Source organism: Urocitellus parryii, chromosome 10 (assembly GCF_045843805.1).
Source record: "Urocitellus parryii isolate mUroPar1 chromosome 10, mUroPar1.hap1, whole genome shotgun sequence".
NCBI lineage: Eukaryota > Metazoa > Chordata > Mammalia > Rodentia > Sciuridae > Urocitellus > Urocitellus parryii.
This window is the reverse complement of record NC_135540.1, coordinates 122115603-122125096: the sequence shown is the minus strand read 5'-3', so window position 1 is coordinate 122125096 and position 9494 is coordinate 122115603. Positions and strand designations below refer to the sequence as shown.

Genomic DNA, 9494 nt, shown 5'->3' with positions numbered 1-9494 from the left:
ACACAGTAGAGGGGTATGGATAAGAGAGCTTTAAGTTTGGCTGATATACCTTAATATATAATATTTGGGGGGTATTTTAGAATCCTAGACACACACACACACACACACACACACACACACACACGGGCACACATTAGTCATTTCGGGTTGCCCTGACAGATACCATAGACTGGGTAGCAAAAACAACAAAGTATAATTTTAATGGTTATGGAAGCAGGGAAGTCCAAGATTCAAGTACTAGCAGCTCTGTTGTATAAGGAGAAATCTATTTTTTGATTGATGTCCATCTTCATATTGTACCTTACCCAGTGATAGCAGAGGATGGGCTTCTCTCTGGCGTCTTTTCTTATAAAGGCAATAATTTCATCCAGGAGGACTATACCCATATAAATTAATTTAATCCCAAAGTATCTCACAAATGTCATCAAGCTGGGGGTTTATGATTCAATTAAGACTTTTGAGGATACACGAAATTCAGTCTGTTGCAGGCTGCTGACTCGAGACACCAAACACTGGGCAATTTGAACAAATGAAATATATTTTTTTACAGTTCTGAAGGCAGGGAAGTCCAAGGTCAAGGTTCTTGCCAGGTATTTTTTATTCTAGGGCATCTTTTATCTCTTAAGCAGCTGCCAGCTTGCCTGTGTTCACACAATGACTTCATACACACTGGGATGGGCACTCTCTGATGTCTATTTTTATAAGAAAACTAGTTGTGTTTCATCGAGGGCTCATTTCCACATGCAGCATGCTTGGGATTAGAACTTCATCAGCTGCCTTTTGAGAAGACACGAATATTCCGTCTTGTATGTATGTTATGGTTTGTATCTGGAAAGCTCCCCAAAAGCTGAAGTGTTAAAACTTATTCCCCAACAAAGTGAAGTTCTGAGGTTAGGCTTTTGGGAATTGATCTGATCCTGAGGGCTCTGACCTCATCAGTAGATTATTTGAAATCATTATTGGGAAGTAGTAGGTGGAGCCTAATTGAAGGAGTGAGTCCATGGTGGTGTACTCCTGGGGACTGCATCTTGTCCTTGACCTGTTCCTTGTTCACTTTGCCTTTCTTTCTGCTTTCTGGTTCCATGAATTGAGCAGCTGTCCTCTGCCATGTCCTTCCACATGGTGTTCTGCAACACTTTAGGCCAAAGCAATCGAGCCAACCAAGTATGGACGGAACCCACTGACATAAACAAAATTTACTAAAATTTTATTTATTTAATTTAATACATTTAATAAAAAATAAATCTTTCCTCTTTTAAGGTATTTTCCTCAGGTATTGTCAGTGATGAAAAGCTGACTAACATATATATAATTTATATACACATATATCAATTATAACGTAACTGAATGGTTGAGTGAAACTATGTATGGACACTTTTAAGTATCTTCTCTCTAGAGCTGTTTACTATGTGTAAATCCTCTAATAGAGTGACATAATATAGAAGAAGACTCTTCTTTCTAAGGGTTCCTAGACTAGCCAGGGGGCAGTAGAAGGGCTTTTTTAAATTATTATTTGTTCGCATTGTTTTTCTTAGAACAGGAAAGGAAAGGAAAAGTACCACTATGGCTAGTAAAATAGTAATAATAGTAGTCTCTTCCCTAAACTGTTTACTGAGGGAGTTTTAGAGAATAACTCTTGGGTCAAGAATAGGCTAGACAATCAATTGTATACATGGGAAATCCTACCATTTTTCAGAAAACAGAAAATTTTAAATGTGAAAAATTAAACAATGAGAGAGAAATGTAACAGTTGAAAAAATAAGTGATAGTTTAAATGGAATGGGATTAAAAGATTCTCATTTCTATTTTCAGGAATATTCAACCCACACATTTTAGTCTTAGGAGAAAGACAAAATTAATTTCATAATCATAAAAATATGGTGACTGGAATTAGTATTTCATAACATTAATTTGATTAAAATGTGCAGAAGTTGAAGTTCTATGTAAGTTCACCTGAACCTTAGAGATAAAAAAGAAAAAAAAAAGTAATAGAAGTGGGAATCTCAGGTGAGATGAGGAGTTTGAATAAGTGTTTTTGCTTTTTCTTACTATGACCACTTTGCCCCTAATTCAGTAGCTTGGGAAAGTAGAATCATTTTAGAAATGGGAAAGAAAAACATTATGGCATAAAAATCTGCTTCTCTTTCAAGCCAGTCGGTATGTTTCCAACCATCTGTGGAGAGATTCCCCCATCACAATTTAGGATTATGTCCCATCTAATAGAAGGAGGAGAATAATAGAAAAATACCATTTTCCTACTTTGGGAAAAAAATGTCTCATGAAGACAAGATTCATATTTTGTCATTATATGTAATCTCAACCCCTTACACTGACTGCAGATCTCAATAAATACTTACTAAATAGTTAGTAAATTTTTATATCTGGCCACCTAGTTTCCATGGTAGACTTGAGCATCGGTATAGATACACAGGCTTCACTTACCGGGCCCCCTAGGCAGTTCCTCTGATTATCCTGAGAGCAAGGCAAATGTTCCAACTGATTCTTGGCTCACAATTTCTGCCCCTCCTCATTGTGCTGCTGCTTTTAAAAATATATTTTTATTTTATTAATTTTTGTGTGGTGCTGATGATGAAACCCAGTGCCGCTCATGCAAGCACTCTACCACTGAGCTATATGACCCAAGCCCCTGCTGCTTCTTTTGGCACTGGGCTTTTTGACTATAAGAATGACTGAGGTTGAATGGATTCTTTTTCTTATCACAGATGCCATCCCTACTTGCTCTGCTACTGCTCAGCAGAGTCTATTATAAACATTATTTTCAGGAGTCCACACAGCCATGCTTCAAACCACAGGAATCCAGAAATGATATAACCACCAAATCCCTTCCCTTCATGATTTCCCTATCTGTATGTGTCTACCTAAGAGAAAGATTTCAGAGAGTAGGGGTGGGGAGGAGGAAAGACAGTGAAATGTGATGGACATCATTACCCTAAGTATGTATGACTGCACATATGGTGCAATGCTACGTCGTATAGAACTAGAGAAAGAAAAAGTTGTGCTGCAATCATGTACAATGAATCAAAATGCATTCTGCTGTCATATATACATAATTAAAATAAATAAATTTATTTTAAAAAAGAGAGAAAAAGATTTTACATCTCATTTTCCACAGCAATGTGTTGTGCATAATTGTCATTTCATAGACTAAACGATTTCAGTAAAGTGATTTTTTTTTCAGAGCCATAGAACAAGTAAGTGAAGAACTCTATACTATAATTTTTGATTTCCACCTTGTGGGTTCTTTTTTTACTTCACAACTAATGACTTTTTGAATCTCCACAATATAAAAATACCAACAAATAAAATATTTTAAAATATTAAATTTATTCTTTAAATTCAATGTGACTTTAGCAATCAATATTAAAAAATTAATTGCCATGTGAGATCAAGGAACCAGGAAAATTATATAGGCACTGTTATGCTTTAGACATTAGGTGTAACCCAAAAGCTCATGCATGAGACAATGCAAGAAGGTTTAGAGAAGGAATGATTGGGTTATAAAAGCCTTAACCTAATCAATGCATTGTTCCCCTGATGGATTAACTGCAAGGAAACTGAAAGTGGGTAGGGTGTGGTTGGGGAGGTGGGTCATTAGGGGAATGCCTTTGGGGTATATATTTTATATCTGGCAAGTGGAGTCTCACTCTCTCTGCTGTCTGATCATCATGTGAGCAGTTCCCCCCCCCCACACACACACACACACTTTTCTGCCATGATGTTCAGCCTCACTTTGAGCCCTAAGGAATGGAGGCTGCTGTCTATGGATTGGGACCTCTGAAACCCTGGGGTCCCAAATAAGCTTTTCCTCTTCTACAATTGTTCTGGTCAGGTCTTTTAGTCCCAGCAGTGAAAAGCCAACTAAAACAAACAGGAAGAGTGACTGAATCCATCAATGAGAAGAGATATAGCTACACAGGTAGATTGGTAGTGAATGAGAAGCATCCAAGGGTACTTAGAAGAATTAATTGTATCTTTATTCTTAGGTGGGCAAATGATATTTTCAATAATCCAACATTTCAAGGGCTGAAACCATAGCTTCATTAATTCTTTGCCTAGAAAAACATCTACTGCAGAGCCTATTCTGAAAAAGAAGGAGGAAAGTTTTATTTTTACAAACAGGAAATACAGATTGGGATATCTCAACATTCACCAAGGCATATGAGTTGTATAATGTTTCATTTCAAGTTCCCTGGGAAGCAGATTCTGAGGCAGAAATTAGTATGCAATGTCGCTGCCAGGATTAATACTTGGAAGAGAGGGTAAAAGAAGCAGCATCGGACATATGGAATGGTTGGGCTATACTACAGACACAACAAGGCCTCAGATATCCCTGCATTTGAAGTTGGGAATGGTCTTTTAGAATTGTTCTAAGTTGGGATAAAGGAATTGATGTTATATATCCTCACATGGCTTGGGAAATTGGTATAATTGCTTCCGGGAAAGAGTATAAAAGAATGTGACTTTAGAAATGGTGATTCTACAGCCAGTGGCAGTTTTTGGAGAGGATTGAGAACTGAGACCTGCCATTTGGTAGTCCTTTAAGGCTAGGAAAAGAAATCCTTCAGTTACTGAGGAGGGATATGGAAGTGGAACACGGTGTCTATATTAATTTCCCAATGACATATGGTTAATAAAAGTCCAGTTGAAGGTCTGGCACAAAGCTGTTTGAAAAAAAATCTAGATTTTTTTTCCTTTATATTTCTCCAAGTATTTAAGAAGTTATAAGTGATAAAAATTCACTCAAAAACAGCTAACATAAAAAAACACAAATATTTCATCCAAATGTACAAAATATTGGAACATGGACAAAGGCTCATCAAGTTTAATGCAATGTACCAAACAAAAACAAAAATAAATGCTACTAAAGTAAAGGGCTAGTTGTCACAGTCTGGTTCTCTCAACTCAGTGTCTTTTTCACTTATTTTACCTTGAATGAATATTCTATCTGCACCATCTTTGCTTCCTGAGTGTGATGGTTATTTGCATGCTTGGGCGTTGTTGAGCCATGGGTGCCCAGATTAAGCCTTGCTGCTGGATGTCTGTGAGGGTGTTTCCAGATGAGATTAGCATTTGAGCCAATAGACTCAATAAGTGGATGAAATGCTCAAAGGTGGTTGGGTAGCATCGAATCTATGAAGGACCTTGATAGAACAAAAAGTTGAAGGAGGAATTTGCTTCTTTTCTTCTCACTTCATGAAGTAGACATTTCATCTCATCTTCTTCCCTCAGTCAGGGATTAATATCATTTGCCCAATGGGTTTCAAGACAAAACGACAATGATGGCTTTTCTTCATCTCTAGAAGTGTGTGGACTATAGGTTTTAGAACTTCCCATCCTACATGTTCACATGAGCCAATGTCTGTAATGTGTGGTGTGTGTGCATGCATGCATATGTGTCCTACCAGCAGTTTCCCGCTCCCCTCTGGAGAACCATGACTAATACGTATTTTGACATAAAAGGGAGATTCTAGAGGAATAGAATTTTAAGGAAGAGTTTTCTGATTTGTTTCTGGGGTCTCAGGAATTCACCCTCTAATATGATTAAATATTAAGACAATAATAACTGGGAGGCAGGGAGTGGTGTGGGACCTGTGGCTAGGGTAAGGAGAGGTGGCCCTGGACGGGGCCAGCCAGGGATGAGCCTGAACCTCAACAGCAGCATGGGGTGGTGATAGCAGCGTGGGGCTGCCCCTACCTGGAGGTGGCAGGAGAGGCTGAGCTCTTGTCACACTGTGCAAGTGGCCAGGGACTGAGCCTAGGACCAGACAGGAATTGTGGAGAACTCCAGTGAAGAAATGGATGAGTGCAATCATGTAATCATGTAATCTCCTTGTGTAGTCTTACCATCTACTCTCCTTAATAACTAGAGAGCAGATTATGGGAGGAAGAAAAGACGTCACCATGAAGCTTAAACAGTGAGTAGTGCTGTTAGCAATATTCCTTATCATCCTTATCTTCACCAAAGTTTTCCTGTTTGACAATTTAGATACGTGAGCTGACAACCAGGAGGACCAGAGGCCTTTTCAAGGAATGATGACTGGCTTGCATGGGGAGTTGACACCCAAGCTGGACCATACCTTGCAAACTCCATGGGAGATTGCACCACAGTGGGTGGTGCCTCTAGAAGTGTACCCTGGAGAGACACTGGAGCTGGGAATAGACATGCACACCATGGCCACCAAAAAAGTCATTAAAGCCATGTGGGTTATAAAGGGACAAAGCTGAAAGCCTTACTGGTACTTGAAGGAGCATAGAAAATGGTTTTCAAACCTAAGTGGAAGAGCTGACACTATGTGATGAAGGGAAGCCATATGCTGGTTTGGAAGACACAATGCAGAGGTAATGGCCCTTCATTTGGACGGGATTTGAGGTTTCCACTGATTCTGGGTTTTCCTTAGTGGTTGGCAGATTTGTTAATCTGTGGACAGAGATCAAGCCTGTTGCTATGGAGCAGCTGTTGAGGACGTTCCTAGCTGTAGGAAATAATACTTGTTTCTATGGGAAGTGCTATTACTGCCAAGAAATAGATCCAGGTTGTGTGGATGGAGACCCAGGGAGGGACCTGTCACACTTTAGCATCCAGAGGTGTGGTCTCTGCAGAAACACTGAGACCCCTGGGGCAGGACTCATCCAGAAGACAAATTGGCCAGATGGAAGTATGCTGAGAGCTACTGTGACTCCTGTGAAGAAAACATCCTCATATGACTCAGGCCCACACATTGACACCTCCGTATTCGTTTACCTGATTGACACTATGAGAACTTTCAAGATGATGGAGACGATAGTGCGCTAATCATTCTTTATAAAGCTGAAAGCTTTGGGCACCCCTCATTGTTGAGAGAAGCATCCTTGCCTCTTTCTATCAGAGTTGAATCATTAGGATTTCTACTTGGAACAGACTGAACTAACTAAAGATTGGAGTGCTAAAGTCTGAATTAAAATCCGCCATGGCCTGTGATCCCATCTCTTATGTGATCTCTTAATCTCACCTGGATGCTGTGGACCAGCAACTCCTGAGTGTCCTGGCTACTGTGCAGCAGTGCCATGACAAGTTTGGGATGGACACTGTGCTGATAGAAGACAGGGTGCCTCTCTCCCACTTGTAACTCTCAACACAAAATAAGTGAGACATTTTTACAAAGGTAGAGAAATAGAAAAATCAATTCCAAATGGTAGGAGATGGCTTGGAAGTGGCCAGTAGCAAGTACTGGTGGTAGAAGACATGGTGGCCTTGAGTGTCTTTGTTTTTATTTTTGTTGTTTTTTGTTTATTTGTCTTTCCTGTAGTGGAAGCTAAAGCAAAGTCCTCAAGTGTCCAAGTATGGGATGTTCCTATGGAAATATCTTTCTGGCTCTTTAGCAGTTGCCCATTTGTTGCAGAGATCATCAGCATTGGTCAGTCTGTATTCCTATACCATAGGACAAACAAGTGGGACATTTGTATAAGTGAATGCTGGGAATGGTTCCAGAGTGTGTGTTTTGAGGTGAATCTTTCAGTCCTTTCTCCACACCTGTGAATTTTGGGGCAATAGTTTACAATGTCTTGTGTATTTTTTTTTTAACCAAAACTAGACTAATTTGAAAGCTTACTGACTCCTATGGAGTGGCAGCAGATAAAACTTTGTGTTCTATTTTTTAAAGACACTAATAATATTTCTACTCATAAAGAGAGAACCCATAATCTATAGCAAGAACTGTTTATAAAGATATGCAAAATACCTGCATTGAGTAATCTTAATTATAAGAAGCAAGGAAGTAGGTGAGTCTCTATGTACTTTCCCATATTTTTGAGAAATTAAAATTATGATGACATTGGATGATTGTTTCTAATATCCCTGGTCATAAAGATGAAATAAAAGAAGCAGCTTATGGTTCAAATTCCCAGCTTAAGAGCTGCATATGTAATGGAGAGCTTCCATCTATTCTCTGAAGTAGACTCTTATCTTTTGTAGCTGCAGGGCTAAAATTCCTAAAAATCATATACAGAATCTTATCTTGTTTCTGGATGAATAACAATGGATATTGAATTCCCAGCCTCCCAGGATATTTACTGTTAAGAATAAGATTTTATAAATTGGGGTGGAGGAATTTGGGGAGATTGTGATACAGCTGGGCACAATGAGTCCTTAAATTCTGATGAGTCTTCTTTTCCTTTATAAGAGGTCTATTTACTCACATTAGATGTGACTCTCCCACCCCTAGTAGAATGGATCTCCCATCCCCATAAGAAGTTTCCTCCCTAACCTCAGTGCAGTTAAACTTACTACTCATAGATGATGACATCTTCACTTAAAAGTTGGTAGCCTCGGGGCTGGGGATGTGGCTCAAGCGGTAGCACTCTGGCCTGGCATGCGTGAGGCCAGATACAAACAAAGATGTTGTGTCCGCCAATAACTAAAAAATAAATAAATATTAAAATTCTCTCTCTCCCTCTCTCTCTTTAAAAAAAAAAAAAAGTTGGCCTCTCCATCCACATGGAAAAAAAAAAAAAAACCTTTGCACTTCTGTCTAAAGGAATTAAATCCACAATGCATTGGAAAACTTTCGTGGTCTTCCCTGAGGCAATTGCCATGCAAGGTAATGCTAATACCCAGGGCCCAGTCTCAACATCATTCTTTGCTTCTAATATCATAGCCATAGTCAAATTCCAACAAGTCTCTAAAGTGTAACTCATGAAGAGATACATTACACTAACAAAAAAAAAATTCTCAAATAAATCCTAGCAACATGTATAGAAATGGATACTAAGAAATTAAGATAATGTGTGGAAGGAGCATAGTGTGGAATGAGGTTTAATATATTGATATGGGTTTATTATTCAAAAATTTTGCATTTACTATTGCAGCAGCTTGGGGAGTTAGAAAGGCTTTAACTGCTTCTTTCATGAGCTAAATCATGAACATAAATGTGGTCCAGAGATAATTAAGTGGATATGATAGACCTGTCTTGGTTTAAAATACAGGAAAGTATTCAAAGGGAAAAACAGGGAGATTGAAATGTTACAGTGGAGTTATCCTTTAAGACATATTCATCTACACTGAGAGATTTTAGTATGAATAACTTTAACCAATACAATGAGAAAGAAAGTTGTGATGGGAACCCCAGCATCCTTAAAGAGTTCTCTGATCACTCCTCTCTTTAAACTAGACCTATAATAAAACTGCTGTCAATAAATTACTGGACATAATTGTAATTGGAGGAATACTACCCTAGGACAACAGAGACCAAGTGACCATACTCAACTGCCAAAAGTAAGGTGGGTATAATTACCATAATGTGCCTCAGTCTGACTGGGCACAAAATCACGAGCCACTCACAGCTTTGTAGATTCAAACAGCAATTCTTTATTCCTGAACTCACACCGGCCCTCTACAAACACGTTCTGGGGAAATCCAAGTTCTGCCCGCAAAATTCACATACTCCACCAGGCTTTTAATCCCAAATACTTTCTCAATTCCATGAGAACTCAACCGG

General features: G+C 38.9%; 1 pseudogene; it reads left to right on the top strand.

Moving 5' to 3' along the window:
- The first annotated feature begins 5922 nt into the window (after nt 1-5922).
- On the top strand, nt 5923-7127 carry LOC113181964 (glycosaminoglycan xylosylkinase pseudogene; annotated as a pseudogene).
- Nucleotides 7128-9494: the final 2367 nt, after the last annotated feature.